This window comes from Triplophysa rosa, linkage group LG24, assembly GCF_024868665.1.
Source record: "Triplophysa rosa linkage group LG24, Trosa_1v2, whole genome shotgun sequence".
NCBI lineage: Eukaryota > Metazoa > Chordata > Actinopteri > Cypriniformes > Nemacheilidae > Triplophysa > Triplophysa rosa.
In genome coordinates, this window is record NC_079913.1 from 8,060,581 (window position 1) to 8,077,771 (window position 17,191).

Below are 17,191 nucleotides of genomic sequence, written 5' to 3' on the forward strand. Positions count from 1 at the left end.
GAAGAGAGCCTCAGTGTCCCCACACCCTCACGTGTCATATGTTGTCCCATCTGTACCATCACGGCACGGCCCCCAACCCCAGGAACACACACACGCTCATGTATACACACACACATGCATTCCGTGCACCCAAAGCTTTCTGTATGAGACTTAAACTTACAGAAACATGCTAAATAATGTCAGTGTGCCCATTGCAGTCGGTTGGGTCAGGAAAGTTATAATGGTCAACTAACAACCAAGCAGTTTTATATTGTATGTCTTTACTCTTAAGCTGCTTTGCAACCTTGAATCAAAACCAAAAGCAGTGTAATTTTACAGGGCATTCGACAAGTCATTCAGGCAACCCCCGGGTGAGTCAATATTAAAAATGTTTTAGTTTTGTACGTCCCTTATTGTAAGACATGTATTAATTCCCTCTCCCTCTAGTGCGTGCGGATGGTTTGTTCTAGCTCTTAGAGACCTTTAGAGAGTACATCACCCCTGCCCTTCACTTTCAGCTCTCGGCCTATTTAACACTCCGCTGGAGCTCTCCACGCCACGGCGCTCTATTAAATATGCTCTTTGATACGGGCACACACTCTGTAAATCTAGGAAGCGCTACTTAGAGGTTAATTCGTTTGCAGCTATTCAATTGTGGACGAGAGCTCTCAATACGTTCGGTTTCAGTGGCTCGGAAACGAAAATGAAGAGAGTCATCGACCGAACCTGCTAAAACAACTAAATTAAAACAAACGTTTTTTTCTAGAAACAAAACACCCGTGTAATTAGCACTGAAATGCCTTGGAGGAAGAAACCCTGAGAGCTGGAAGATATTTGCAGGAGATGTTTAATTTTGCATTGCGTTATTTAGTGAAACTGCACAAAGAATGTTGAGTTTCAAAGAGGTTTCTCAAACACTTCCTGTGATTTACGCTTGACTCTTTCGGTTTGAGCAAACAGGAAGTCCCGCCCCCAAACTCACAGTATTGGTTGAGCCATGTCAAACCACTTAAATGTTTAAATATAAAATATAACAATGTTGAAAAGGTGACAGAACTACAGTTTTTACCCTCCTCCAGGACATCAGCCAACCAACGGCTTATAGTCGTCTCTGAATTGTAAGGCATTGGATGGAAGAAACATTTAAGTATAAAAGTTTTAAAGGTCCAGTGTGTCATTTTTGGGATGATATATTGATAGAAATGCAATATAATATACATACGTAGCTATGTATTCAGAGGTGTATAAAGAGCTTACACAATGAAGCGTTATGTTTTAATTACCTTATAATGAGCTATTTCTATACATACGCCGCGCGGTCCCCTTGCATGTAATTCGCCATGTTCTGTCAGCCGTCGTAGTGTTTCGAAATGGAGGGGGAGGGGTGGCGTGAGCAGTTGGTTGCAATTCGCAACCTTGCTGAAAGATTTCACTGACTGGACCTTTAAGTCCCTCTGTGGTGAAAATCAGGTTTTCAAGTATGTACCTATAATCAACGGTCCGAGCTCACATGATTGAATGGAGGCGGGAACTAATTTGCATATTCATAAATCTGTGTATACTAAATGAAGCAAGGGTTACATTCAATTCATTTTAAGGCTTGAAGAAATTATTATTAAAACTTTTACATATGCTATTTTAATGCTTTAAGATAAGTTTTAAGTAATATAATTATCGAATGCAGTGGAACTTTAACAATTAAAAATTACACAAAGCCCTTTTAATGTTAATGTTATCTATGTGAATATCGTACAACCTTTCACATAACACAAAAACAGAAATTCTTTTCCACATTTTTGCCCGTGTTGCAAGAAACCGCAAGTAAAATCTATTAAACATCTAATTACACAGCTAGAATCTATTTTTTTAAAAATGCATGGCACCGGCACAAGAGTTGCTGCGCTCCTGCGAAAACAAACTCCGAGATGAAAGGAACCAAAAAAAGATTCCGGGAGAGAATTCCAGGAGGCACTCAGGAGTTTTCTTCTAAATAATCAACAGGAGTGTAACAATACCCCCCACTAATGGAGGTGTTTTGTTGGTTTTAATGCACCTAATTGGCCGAGGATCAGCGTTACCGGTAAAAGCGGAGAATAATGCTACTACCTGTTCTCCTCCTCTTTATCTGTTCATTTCAAGGAGAAGAAAACCCAAAAGACCAGACATTACTTTAACCCACAGGGGGAGTCGAATCCCAGAGGAGAGGCGGAATGAGAGAGAGGATTTCTCTCACCTGAGATGAATGGAGCAGGTGATGTTTATGTATGATTCTCATTATTTAAAGCTCCTGCATTGATGGAGATCACTTGAAACATTCAGAAAATGTGGTTGTAAACCAATCGATCCTCTGCACGACGCAGGTTCCTGAGGTTTGATCTTAACAGGGACTGAACAAAAACCTCAATACTTTGCAATACTTCTGACTGATCTCCAAATCATTCGATGTGCATTGAAACCAGCTTAAAGGTTTTTGTTGCATTATTCATAACCATTAAAGGTGGAAATAAAAAAGCAACTTGTTATGTCTGTATGAGCGACCATTGATTCAGCTAGTAGATGGCTGAAGAGCCCAGGTCGTTGAAAAATCTCGCGCTTGGACCGTTCCTCCATCTCTCCAGAGGTTCCCCTCGTCCTCTTCTAGCCTGTTCTAACACTCACCAGACCAAAGCAATTACAAGCCCTGACGGCGAGCCCACATCATATGGAATTGGATTGTATGTAGACGAGCTATTGGCTGTTTATATGGAAATGCGATTGCCGTGTTGATTAGGGAGCTCTGTCCCTGCCCACGCCCTCTGCGGTGGCACCTCGCAGGGGACATCGCAACCTACAAGGCAGGCAAACGCGTCGATGTAATTCACTCAAGAGCCTCATTTTTCATAATGAGCGCGTATTTATGTGGCCACTGCTGTTTTTGCTCACTGCGAGAGGTAATGAGGGTGTATACATTCACGAGCGCGTTTGCCGCAATTAGCCCGACGGTCGCTTGGGTGAGGGGGTTCAGGTACAGAGGAGAACCGGAACGGGCCAGGTCTACTGGGAGGAGACGCAGGGAATACGGTGGCACAGGGCATATTGAGAGAGCTGCTCAGGAGGGAATTTGGGAAAGGAGTGTGGGACAATCTGTCGCCGGATGACAGATGATGTGTTTCGCACACCGGGAGGAAGAAGAGAGGGACAGACTATTATCTAGTATGGGGTTGCACCGGTCGGTTAGTCTAGTTATTTACACGTTGGGCGTGTGTCGTGTGTTGACATACAAGCCGAAAATCTTGCAAAGCGACCATATTGTCTCAAAGTGTCACCCAGAGATTGAAAGCCTTGCTGAGAAAAGGGAATGGATTTAATGGTTATAATGGGAATTATTTTTATTTTTAATGGAAACTTTAATGGTGTCTACTGGTATGTAATGGATTCTATTGGTGGGATGTTATTTGGCACATGAACCAACAGAACACCATTAAACCCCATTGGAATAATTCCCATCCAAAACACACTACAAAATGGTTTTAATGGAAAAAGCTAATGGTTCATAATGGTATTTTAATAGAAACCATTATAATTTCTGTGATGGTTTCTATTGCTTTTCAGCATGGACTATGGGTCGTGCCTAACAACGCCCTTTAGCTGTGACTTATTCGTGATACCTTGAGTACCTTGTACATTCACTGGTGCATACGCAAATCACACCAAACGTACAAATGACATCACAGAAATTCATTTGAATTAGAAAATACGTACAATACTTACGAACTACCGTGAGAATGTGTTGAAACAGTTCGAGAACAAGACCAGACCGCCTAAACGCCCATTATATCCCCCATGCCTTTTTAAGAATGCCAAGCACAATTGGCTTCCATTTCTCTATGTGTATTTACATTGGGAACTAAGGCAAAGTAAACAGGTGCTTTGTTAAAAGGTACTAGAGGCCTGACATGTGCTGTACACACACGCTAACAGTCGCACTATTCTCCGACTAAACATAAGCGCAAGCATGTCCCCCATCCCTCCTCTATCTGTATACATAGGAAGTCAAGCGTCCTGTAGTCATCAGCCTGTGGGAGCTCTGGTGTTTGGAGTGCACGCAGGTGTGGTCTTCGAGTTAAACAAGTGGATGCATACAAACCCAATGTTATTAAAAGAGGACTTTAGACAGTAGCTTTGCTTTACAGATAAACACACGCGCACTTGTTCAGCTGCGTTTTCCAATAAAGGAAAAGAGGACGTTGCATCATGAGCGTAGGTCAACAAGGTCGCAACATCTAAAACAACTTTACAGCCCTACAACTTCCCGCTGCACTACATGATTTCCTGTCTGTGTGGGCTAACCGCAGGCGGAACTTCCTTTCGACGCGCAATGAGAGGAAGAAGGGTCATAGGTCAGGCAAGCACATGCAGAATGCGTTCCAAAACTTAAACCTATACGAAGAGAGTCCAGAACACAGCTAAATGCACAACAGTGTTAAAGAAAAAATACAGGTTCACTTTTGAATAAGCCATACCTTGAGAAATCACATTTTTCTTGATCTTCTGAAATCAATTTTGATGCATTTTTGAACGATGTATAGTTCATTCTCACTAGTCCAAAACATTTATCAAAAGCGAATTTTGAGATTGTTCCGTTTATTTTTTTACATTTACACATCAATGATACCTGTTGGCCTTGATCATTTCAGTATGATCTCATTTACACTTAGTCATTTAGCATAAGGACGCTTTTATCCAAAACGACTTACAAATGAGGTAAACAATGGAAGCAATTGGCGCAACATACGGACAACAAAAACCATAAGCGCAGAAAAACTGGTCTCATATAGCCTACCACAGTCTACAAAAAACTTTTTTTAAGGATAGAAAGAGTAGAAAAGAGATAGAAGTCAGAACTAGTCGCACTAATGCGCAGCTCAAAAAAAGCACTGGAAAACAGTCATGCAAAACTACAACAAAAATGACTTTTATGAAGAAAACCTTAAACATCTAGAGAGTGACGTGAACACACACGCTCTTGTGATTTCTTCAAGCTTGGCTATCTTTCCTGGACAGTGTCAACAGCAAACCCATATGTCATTTAATATGGAGGTCTGTGAAGCATGCACTTGAGTGTATTTGACAGAAAGAGAAAAAAACAATCTGATTTTTGGAGTGTGGCTGTTTCCAGTTGACTGCATCGGCAGCTGAGTAGCTCTGCAGTGACCCGTGCGTGTGTGTGTGTGTGTGTGTTTGTGTATGTGTGTGGACAGGGTACATGCTGCTCTCAGAGAGACAGTCATGGGGCAATTCTCAGCTGCCCTGCATTGTTGCTGCAAACACACAAAGCACACAGCCTGGCCCTCCAGCTGGCCTTGTGCACCCTCTCTCTCTCTTTCTCTCTCTCTCCATTTGTCCTAATAACTGTGACCCTTCTGTATCTGTATCATCAGCCAATCTCCCTCACAGCCCCTTTGGGAAAATGCCATCCAGAATTTTTCTTTCCCAAAGGTGAAGGTCCGGTCTGGGCCTTCAATTCACTCTTAGGGCCCTACAATTGGCTGATGTCTGCTGGGTTGGGATGGACCGCTTCATTGGCTGAGTGTTACGTGTAGCCATGGAAACTACTAGCCTGTGATAGCCGTGATTAGAGGTGTCATGATGACAACAATACGGCGCAGAGCAATAATGTGACTTTGATGAGCACATCGCAGCCATTGTAAAGCAGTAATTGATTTGTTTACCAATACGACAGACTTGGCTCATGCTGGGCGACAACAATGGGGTGTCCTTGGACGAAACGGGGAAAGAAAAGAGTAAAAATAGGAACTGACCTACAAGGGGTGTGATAAAGATGAGTGCCGCTCGTCTTCAGACCACGAACCCATCGGCGAGCAGCTGAACCCTGAGGACGAGAAAAGGAGGAAAGCAGAAATTAAAGGAACGGTTCACTTATGAATAAAAACTCTGTCATCATGTACTCTTACTTTATCGCATGCTGTATGACATACTTTCACATATGGAATTCCATACAAAAATGGAATTGATTTTACAGCAGCTGTCTAAGATGGTGACTACAGCTGTCAGGCAAGATTTTTTAAAAGTAAGGATAATCAGATAACAATTTTATTGTAACAATGATGTAAAAGAATGCTGTCGTATGGCGTTATAAATCTTATATAGCACAAATCTGATCAAAACAATTTTAAGGTGCCTTTTCTCTTTTTTGGAGATTAAAAGCCCCTGGTCACCATCCACTGCTATTGTATAGATAGATAAAAGCTTTCAAAAAATCAAAGAACGTGACGTCACGCACATTATAATTTCCTTATTGGGACAACTATCCCTTCACGTATTTTTAATATTGAACATCTGTACAGAAACAGACCCAATCAGATCCACAGAGACCCTTTCAACAGGTGGGAAAGGAAACTGTGTGTGTGTGCACGCATGTGTGTTTGGGAGGGGGCTGAATGCGTGTGTGCGTGTGTTCGACTGCGTGTTAAGAGCTCTGTTTTAATCTTTATGGTAATAAACTCTGGCAGTAACTTGGCTGCCGGCGCAGCAGATCAGGCTTTAATAGAAAGTAAATGTGTTTGCAGAGAAAGGGGAAGAGTCACTTGAAATGGGACTAATGTATTCCTTATTGAGTGTGTGTTTGTGTGTGTGTGGCCACTGGGTCAAGCTGAGCTGGGTGATGCTTATCAGCCTCTCAACTAGTAGCAAATCACAATAACACATGACTTATAACTCTCACACAGAGTTGATGTCCTTTCGAATACTGCTTGTTTTCAAAGGCAAACACCACTATTAATATTGCTCTTACATAGGTGCATTTGAAAATACTGAATTTCAGAGCCCAACTCGGAATTTTCCATTTCCAACATCCAAAAATTTCAATTAGCTCAATTGAGGTATCATATTCGTAGAGCTGCAGCAAAAATTTGAAGACCATTCCAAATTTATATTTAAGCAGCATTTCTAGATGTATTGTGGCCATTTCAGTCTAATGTCAGCAATGTGAAAGACTGACGGCAAGACAAGACATGAAAACTGAGATAAAAATCGAGGTTATCACATTATTTTACTTTTCAAAATACATGTACAAATATTACTGTCGTATTGCTTAAAAGTGAACATGAACTTGTTTTCTTTGCCGTATTTGAGGTCTGAAGAAATACAGCGCAACATTTCTGTTATGTTGACCTGTTTCTCTAGATTTCATTTTCTGCAAATAAATGCAAATAGAAGCAATAGTTTTATTTGAAATTCGTTAGATCTGTTAATAGTTCACAGAACGAAAAAATGATCATTTTACCTAAACACATACCTATAAATACTGTAGTAAATTCAGAAAAACTGAAAATAAGTTTTAAATGATCTCTTAATTTTTTCCTGTGGCTGTATTTATCAGTCTTTTCGATGGATGTTTTTTTACAAAATGTGAGTTGGAGAGGACTGATACGCTTTTTTCAGAAGTGTGCCTTTACATTGATAAACCGGGCAAAAGAGACTACATACAGACTTAAATTGATGTGATCCAAATCATATCTAGAAACCTGAATATTACAGATGATTAGAAGTGAGATATTTTGACTTGGGATGCTAAACAACGCATAGCAACCAACAACTAACACACTAGCAACCACCCAAAACAAACTAACAACTGCACAGCATCATCCTGCAACCGCCCACAACTCTCTGCCATTGTGGTGTAAATTTTTCCGTGACCGAAGACCATTCTTTTTTTCTTTTTTTTTAGAAAATAAATGTTTCCAATATCCAGTATCAACATCAAAATTTTAGGCTAAACTTGTACGACTAAACAGTATCTGTGACTGTCACAGTAATAAAAGCCAGTACTTTGGTGTCTGCCAGTCATTTTCCCTTTCACTCATTAGTGGACTCTCTCTCACTGTCATATAAATTTCACACAGACACACAAACGAGATCAAACATGTGCACGCAACACAATCACTTCTACACACACCCGTAATTCACAAACGCACACTCTCGACAAAGCAAAGACGCACTCCGCAAAGTGCACAAAGTCTTAACCAGCAAACTGGGCTCTATTCATTCCTGTTTAAAAAGGTCACCGTTTTCTCTGGCTAAGCGCCCTGTGTCTATTGATAATTTTATGCATAAACAAATGGCAAATTTGTGCCACATAAATATGTATTAGCAATTAATAATGTCCCGCGTCTGTGGCGATGCCAGGTGCATGCGAAATCAGCGCGGGCACTCTGCAGAGCCGGTGCCTTTGTTTTCCTCCGGCTCTCTCAGGATTGCCACAATAGGCACACAATAGATGCACAATGGGCACCGGTAACAGGGCACCGTGCCCCGGAGACGACGCCAGGATCCCTGAATAAGCCACCATCACCTGGGCAGAGACAAAACAATGCGGGCATCACCAGACAGCCACGGGGGTATTATTGAATTAGCAGCAGTGTGGCGATTAAGGGTTTAGAGGGGCATTTAGTGGCTTTGGTTTTTAAATAATTAAACATTTTGATGACTGAAGCAGCCGTGGATGTGGGTTGCAGTGGTGTGCGCGCGCGTTGACGGGAGTGGCAGGGAGAGTGAATGCGAAAACGTGCAGATGCACACACATGCACACACACCTGTTCATCAGAGGAAACACCTGGAAGCTGTCTGTCCCACTTTTACCTGCGTGTCACTGAGATCTCAATGTCAGTGAGAGCAGAAACACACAACTAGAGGTGCGAATGGTAAGAAATCTGTTCTCCGAATCAGATTCATCTTTATGAATCTGTTTCCATTAACGATTCATTTAGCATTTAAAAAAAATAAATGTTAATAAAAAATGTATTAAGATCTTTAGGAAACATTTGTTTGATTTGTTAAAGTGAATCAGAATAATTCAGTATAAATGATTCACTAAAATAAATCCGCTTATGGAAATCATTTGTTCGGACAAATGACTCGTGACAATCATTCAGTTAGCATGTTTTAAAACGAGGGAACCAGATCTAAAAACGAAACGTTTCCAAGATTCCTAACCCTAGGCAGAGCTCCACAAAACAGTTGTGTTTGACAGGTCAGGATCTTTGAAATGATCACACTGGCATTGTTATAGTCTCACGCAGACCGACATGAGTGGTAAAGCAGATGAGAAAGCACAGCTCCCGTGTTCCTCTGCCCCTCTAGTGTTTAATAGGATCAGATAAACACAATGGCTCTGATAAAGTGCCCGGCTAACATCATACCGAGAGAGAGAGAGCGAGAGAGAGAATTAAAGAGTAGAATGGGGGATTGTAAAAGCATTTGTATCAGACATAGCGGATGACAGAGGGGCTTATTTAGGGAAAGAAGAGGATTACCAGCCTGCGGTTGCGCTCCGCTTCAGCTCTCTATAATCACTGTGATCATAAGACCAGCACAATTCAGCTCCGCTAATAATGCACACACACATCTGCCTATTCATTTCAGCTCTAATGCAATAATAGCCCTGAAACATCTGTTAATGAAACTCGGTGGAATCAAGATGGGCGGATTTACGAGACATCTGTCCCTCAGTCGGCTTCAACCTGCTCTGGGTCTTAAGCCTTAAAGTCTACGTGAAATTAAAATTGACCCAATTTACTTTTTTTAAATACTACTGATCTCATTGTGCATGATTCACCGGTGCATGTAATGCCAAAGAGAATGAGTCTTTGTAATATTTTATTTTATTTTACATTTTGCTGCTGTCCTTCTGAAACCTCGTATCTCCATATTTTGTGATTTTTTTCCTATAAATCATTATTATTAGTCACTAGATTGAGCTAATATCTAACCAATAAAAAGCATTAAAAGTGCTTGTAAACCTTGATCATACAGTATTTAATCATTTAAAAAGTACAGTGTTTAAAAAAAACAGCAAATTTGGACATCCAAGGTTTCAGAAGGACAGCGGCGATATATTGATTTAACACAGATGCATGAAAACTACGAATAAAAGAGTACAAAAAACACAATATATCAAAAGTTACATTTTGCTGCTGTCCTTATGAAACCTTGTATTTCCATATTTTGTGATTTGTATTTTTGCCATAAATCATTACAATTAGTCACCCTTTATGTTTGTCACTGGATTTTGCACATATAAAGTATTAAAAAATGCTTGTCAACACTGTATTAAACACTTAAAAAGTACAGTGTTTTTTCTATTTCTGAAAAACAGCAAATATGGAAATCCGAGGTTTTGTAAGGACGGCAACGATTAAAAAAATCTATTTGGTGCCATTTTAGCCTTCCATGTCATTTTTGCCCCAAACACCGATTCAATTCTGCCATCACAGAATACACATAGATTAAAACACACAGGTCACAATATATCATGAAAACCACAGGCAAGATGGTCGGTGCACCCCAAACCTTCAGGGTTCAATTACCTGAGCATTCTCTGAGTACTTCATCCAGTCTGAGGCCACAAGGGCCACTTCCTGCCCGCTCCCAGGGGCAGGAGGTTCACGGGGGGAAGAAAGAATGACACAGTGCCCATGAAAGCGCTATTGTTCACTGAGGTGGTCCCAGTTCTGTGCGAAGGGAGGTGGCTAATCACAAGGCGGGCCACAATGCAGGGGTAAATATTTATCTACCGTGATGTAAACGAGGGATCATGTAATTGAGCAGCATGCCGTTCCTTCCTGCATGGTGATGATGTTTAGTCTCTGGTATGGGAGGATGGTGGGGAGGTTGTATTAGTCACTTGAAACTGAACTTGCCCATGACAGACACAGCAGTATCTGATTATCATCTTCACACCAATAATAACGTTCCTAATGCAACACTTTGATAAAGTCTTAATAAATTTCCCCTTCTCTCACATTTACGAACGCTCGCTTATACGCAGTGGAAGAAAAAAGAGAGATCTTACAAAACTCTTGCCACACACTTGTTCGCTTCCTGTTGCTATGTTTGTGCGCCAGTCCGTCTGTGAACTAAGGGATGTTCAGCAGTACGGCCCAGTTGAGAAAAAACATCCCACACTCACTAAAATAAAAGTTCCCAAAAGGTTCTCGGACACTATGATTCCTTAAAGGAACAGTTCACCCCAAAATGAAAATTCTGTCATCATTTACTTAGCCTCCAAATCTGTATACATTTCTTTGTTCTGTTGACCACAGATAAATATATTTGGAAGAATGCTTGTAACCAAACAGTTCATGGCCACCATTGACTACCATAGTAAGAAAATATTTCTTTGTTGAACACAAAAGAAGATATTTTGAAGTATGTAGGAATCTGGGTGTTACTTGAACAGTACTGGGGAACTTTTGACTACCGTTGTAATTTTTCCTACTAAGGTAGTCAATGGTGGCCAAGAACTGTTTAATCTTTCTCTGTGCTCATCAAAAAGAAGAAATTCATACAACTCGAGGGTGAGTAAATGATGACAGAATTTTTATTTTTGGGTGAATTGTCCCTTTAAAACACTTTAGTCCATTGAGAATAAAAGAAAAATGTCAAAGTAAATGGGGCCTGCCGTGATGGTTACTGGGTGATACCGATACCAATTTAAAGTATCATTCACATCTTCCAATAAGCTTTGAGCAATAGTGATACTCTTGGCGGACGTCAGTCACATTCACCTGTACTTACTGAGTAAGCACAAGTGTAAAGAAAAAACAGCATACGTGTTGTAGATCAACCGATAGCACTCACAGCTGAAAACGGGGAAAGGCCACAGTTTTGATTCCAAGAGAACATTCGTAATGATCAAACATACAGTCTGAGTACACAGATTTTGATAAAAGTGTGATTGTAATTTCACTTGTATTCCTTGTTCCACCTGTTCAGCTGTCATTGAGCGGAGTGACAGGCTGACAGAACTCTTAAACACTTAAAAATAGCATCTGTGTGACAAAGCTAGATTAAATCGAAACTGCGACCTTCCTCATGTCTGCATTAATCATGGATGTTAACATCTTTATCCCTGTACATATTTCACTTTCTCTGTCGTTTACATAGCCATCCCCGACATCCCTGACTGTTTCTCTTGTACCAACTTTATTTTCTTTCTCTCTCTCGCTCAGCCCCCTCACCTCTGTTTCCTTCCCTCCCTTGATCTTCTCACCATCTCCTCTCTTCCTCCTCTCTTTCGGTCATATTTCATATAAACCAAATTATTAGTGACTAAAACAGATTAACCCTATGCCAAACCCCCTGTAAGAAAGCATTTCGCACGGCACAAGAATCTGGGTGTTGCTTGCACTGAAAACGTTGTCTGTCTGTAAACAACATCTAACACAGGATACACATTTGTGACAGGACATCAGTTTTGTTTTTTCCTTAAAAACAAATGAATTTTTTACGGCTATGCGCTGTGTTCAATATCATTTTGTGCTTAATGGTGATAAAAATGACATTCCAAACTACATTTTCAGTGAACGCAGATGTTCCCTGACGGAAGGTTGGTCATATCTAACTAACATCTGCAGTATGTAGCTCGTAACCAACATGCCGAAAAGGGAACGAGAAGATCAGAAACTCGTGAAGACAGCGATCGCAAACAAAAACACGTCTGGAATGCGGCATTCACTTTTCTACAGGAAGTTTTTACAATGACGCTTATTGTGCTGAAATTAAGCAGCAGATGTTGCGTTTAATGTCATAATGAGATAAAAGCTTCCAAATGACTCTTCGAGAAACGAGGAACTTTTCCGACCTTACGTACCCAAAAGCGATCTGAAGTGACATTACAGGGTCAAGTCAGATCAAAATGTCATCCAATAATCAAAAATAAAGGACCATATTGAATTTGCACAATAAAGAGCGACTGTGTAAGATCTAATGTATTCTCTCTTTACACACCTGGCACTGTCACATGGGACTTATACACTGTGGGATGGTTTGCAACAGTAATTGTGTCAGGATTCGTCGAAATTGTGGGCTAAATTTTCCAAAAGATTAGTACAACCTTGAATGATCTTATTTGTATTGACCAGCTGACAGTTTCTGAGAAAAACACCTGTGGCATTTTAACATGCAGTGACCAACAAAACTGCATCCAGGTGGGAAACACGTATGTATATACGTCTCTACTTGTTTGCCTGTGGTGCCTGAACATAAATCAAGTACAATGGTCCCTTCAAAAATAGCCAGCAGATATGTAGTCTATGGTTGTGACCTGCAGTGGGTCCTTTTACCTGCTGGGATGCCCCGCCCACTCCGTCTGAGTCCCTTTATAGAGTCCCCGGCTCTTCGGTCCCTGATAGAGAAAAGAACAGACAGACAGCGTCTCTGATCAATACCAGCGCCTCCTCTTTGTGCCTGAAATCAAAACCTTTTGAGGTGAATGTTTCTTTTTTTTTTTTGAAAGACGCCGTGACGTCAATAGCTTTAGGGAACTGACTTGCTGTAGAACACTTGAGAGAATTTAAAAAGAAAGAGGGTCTATGGATTTCTTTTCTTTAAATTGTGAGTGACTCTCGAAGAGTCTGAAATGCTATTCAGACCACTCCAGGTCCATTCCCTGGTAACCCAAACAAGCAGAGAACTGATCACTTTGTGGATTCACGCTGTTTGCGATCAACAGAATCTACGGTCTGTCGTACCCAGGTAAAAAAAGTGCACTTAATTCAAGTACACTACACTTCCATAATATATACTACACTGTCCCACGAATGCATCTGCAATCCATATTGAATCTCACCCATTCTGATTGCTTTATTTGATCTGGCGCCTGGGCAGGTGTCTCTTGTGTTTACCGATGGGGAATAAAGGCAGGACAAGAACAAACATTTCAACACGGACCCCTCCTCTTACAGAGACTCATTTTAATTCCATCTCGGCATGGTAACAAACACTCGTTAAAGCAGATTAATTCCACAAGAGGATTATGCTCCATATTAGATAATGAAAGAGAGAGAGAATGAGAGAGGAAGAGAGAGAATAATCACGTAAAGCGATAGATGGGTGCATTTGATCCTGGGAAACAGAGAGCTAATCCAGGTGTAACACATGTAGAGGTAAAATGAGGTGTATGCGTAGCACAGTGATATTAGGAACAGCTGGCGACGGTTTGATCTCTTTGTCTTCACTGACATTGGGAAAACAACAACAACAACACTGACCCATAAAACAGGAAGTCGGATGACAGTTGTCGTTATCGACACGCTGCTTTTAGAAGTGTGTATATGCGAGGCCGTGACTGTTACTCTCAGCGTGCACAGTGTTCGGCTGTTAATGTGGTGGCAGTTGTGGTACATCTGGGCTATTTTCTGCATTCGAGAAGTGTCGATGAAGAGACCGTGGTTCCTTTAGGCCCCTACGAGATCACTTCCAGAATTTAAGCAGCCGTTTTCCATCACAGACACAACGAGGTTTAAGACTCAATATATTGTCAATAACCGTGATATTGTTAACCACGACTATCAATATCGTGTTAACTTTATACATATTGTAAATAATTCAGCACCCATTTTGCCTCTTTGTCTCGCTACATTCCTATTTTGAGAGTGCTTTATCGACCCAAAAATATTTGAAAGAAATTAAAGATGGATGACTGACTGATAGCATCATTTATTTCTTGAAAATAAGTTCTGAACCTCTGTGTGCCTAGGTTCCGTTTATCTTCAGTGGGCGGCAGGTGTTTTTCTGTCACGGCACCCAAACTTTGGAACTCGCTTAAGCGAATTTAAATCAAAGCTCAATACTTGTTCACTCAACACTATCAGTTATGATGTGTATTCTTCCTTAGACTGTCTTCCTAACCCGGATGTCACTCGAACGTATTTAATACTATCATTTGCATTGTGTATTTGCCCTATTTCGTTTCACCTCTTTATGTATTGTTTATTTATTTTGCATACCTCTTCATGTTGTCTTCATGAAATTGTTATGCAAGTGCATTCACTTTTTAGACTTCTTGATTGGGCTAATGTCCAAATACTCATTAATTTGTTACTTTGCAAATAATTGTTTGTTGAATTGGTGTCCCTTGTAAAGCGTCCTTGAGCCTGGCAAAGGCGCTATATAAATTAACCATATTATTATTACTATAAAATCAAATTCTATAAACATTGTGATACTATTGTATTACAATATTGGTGTGTAGGAAAAATCGTGCAAGGCTTAGTCAGAATTTAATCCTGGTATGCTTGGTTTCAAAAAGAGAGGTGAAAGTTCATTGCTAAAACACTTCATGCCAAAGATAAAAAAAATGCTATTGTTTGCTTAGCACATTTTACATCACGTACATCACAATTGTGTAAGAAATGTAAGAAAAAACCTTTATAGGAGTGGCCAAAAGCGATATCTGGGACTAGATGGGGGGTCCATTACTTTTGCCGTTCACAAGCACATTTTTTTATCCTCTATTCCATATGTAAAAACAATAAAATCTAGATATTAAATATGAAAAATATAAAGGCCTGCCTTAACTGAAAGATTCATTTAAAACGTTCATCACTTGCATCATATAACACAACAATAAAGACGTGTATTAATCCACTTTAGTTATATGGATTACATATGACGATATGTACTTTTTGACCTAATATTGACCATGCCTCTCAAAGCTCCGTCCACCTCAGCAATAAAACAAAGCACTCAAAGTAATCAAATAAATCAAATGAAGACCTCCTGCCTCTTGTCAGGCCGCGTCCCCGGATGAGTGAGGGAATGCACAAACCAGGCAGAAATAATCAAATCAAGAGCAAGGCCTATCCGGTACAAATGGAAAGTTTCCTGTCACAAAAGGTTAGCTTTCTCAGGATTCATGGATGGAGAGAGGCTCTGAAACCATATCCAGTCTTGCTTTTAGAAAACACTGGAGGAACAAATTCTCTTTACTATGGTAAATATCATATTCTGTATCACCTTCTTAATTCTTCATCATTTTAACATGAACAGATTTCTCCCTTATACCTCAGAAGTTCTCAGTTATTGTAAGTCCCTCAACATATTTTGTAGAGTGACAGTAAAATAAATGCGAATACCATAGCTTAGATCAGTGGTTCTCATACTTTTTCGTTGTAAGGTCCCCTTTGTGTAGGTAGGTGTCACGAATCTCGGGTGACAGAGGACAAAGGGGCATTAAATAAGGGATCAAATCAAGAGGGGACAGGTGCGGGCATGAAACCAATAACGAGCAATTAAGGAGACGAAATGGCGGGAACAGAGATGCGACACCGGAGAGAAAGAGAATGTGAAAGGCCAAGTGGGCCAAAACTTCTCTCTCCACGTAAAACAAGAGGTTCTGTCAGGTTTCTGCCACTAGGTCAAGAAAAGCAAGACAAGATGGGGCAGAACCATGACAGTAGGGTGCATCGCTTTGCGGCCCCCCAAATAAAGATTTATAATCTTAAACTTAAAATTTGAATTGAACCAAAAACATATTCAGTTAAACAATGCTGGAACATCAATCCTTTTGGTCTTATTTTTCTCATGTTTGATTGCATAAAATATATGATAAATGTCTATATTTCATAAAATGCCACAAAATCTGTGGCCCCCCTAGATCCATCTTCGGGCCCCCAGTTTGAGAACCAATAAATTAGATAATTTTGTTTTAAAGAATTTTCCCAGTCCTCCTCCAGATTTTCCCAGTCAGCCTTCGTCATCTCCTTCCTATTAGCATCAAACACACACTCCGGAAGTACAGTAAAACATCCGCTACACACACTCGCTTACACAGCAGACGTCGCTTACACCACGCTATCGTCAACATATGCGTCCGAATCCAAATGTTTGCGCAAAAACATTCCAGATGAAAGATACGCTGTCAAGACGCAGAGAACGAGAGAGAGGTAGCGAGCGCGCTGAGAAAAAAACGTAGCAGTAACTAATTGTTATCATTACGCGTGTTTGAAAAGTGTTTTCAAACAAGTGATCAAAGTCTGCCACTGTAATTAGCAGACACACAGCAGCCACTGCGTTTCCCTCCACTGTTCTTTTCAAACTGAAAGGCATTAGATATATCAGATCCTTTTCCCCAACGGAACAAAAACCTGTGCGCCGCGTGCATTTGGAGGGAAAGACAGCTTGACTGAAAACAAACTGACACAAACCATTTGAAGCAGAAAAGAAACACAACAACCTGTCAAGAGCAAAATGCCTCTAATTTTTCTGTCATCTGCCAGCAGTTTAACAAGAGAGGAGCGTTTCTACCCCCTCAATTTCCCCCCCGGCCATTTACACACTGAGAAGCAAACAAGAGAATGGGTGGAGAAGAAATGCGCTCCTTTTCTTTCTTGCCCTCCCTCGCTCTCTTTCTTTGCTCTCCCCTATATTT

The 17,191-nt window shown here is 40.6% G+C and overlaps 1 protein-coding gene across 4 annotated transcripts in view; it reads right to left on the bottom strand.

The window, feature by feature from the left end:
• sox5 (SRY-box transcription factor 5) overlaps positions 1 to 17,191 on the bottom strand; it is a 166,249-nt gene that overhangs the window by 132,988 nt on the left and 16,070 nt on the right. For 3 of the 4 annotated variants that reach the window (XM_057324646.1, XM_057324645.1, XM_057324649.1), the window contains 2 exons: positions 13,104 to 13,165; positions 5,781 to 5,851 (listed from right to left, as the gene is read on the bottom strand). The gene's annotated coding sequence lies outside the window, so the exon portion shown is untranslated. The remainder of the gene's footprint in view (positions 1 to 5,780; positions 5,852 to 13,103; positions 13,166 to 17,191) is intronic. The other variant, XM_057324647.1, reaches the window with a different exon arrangement.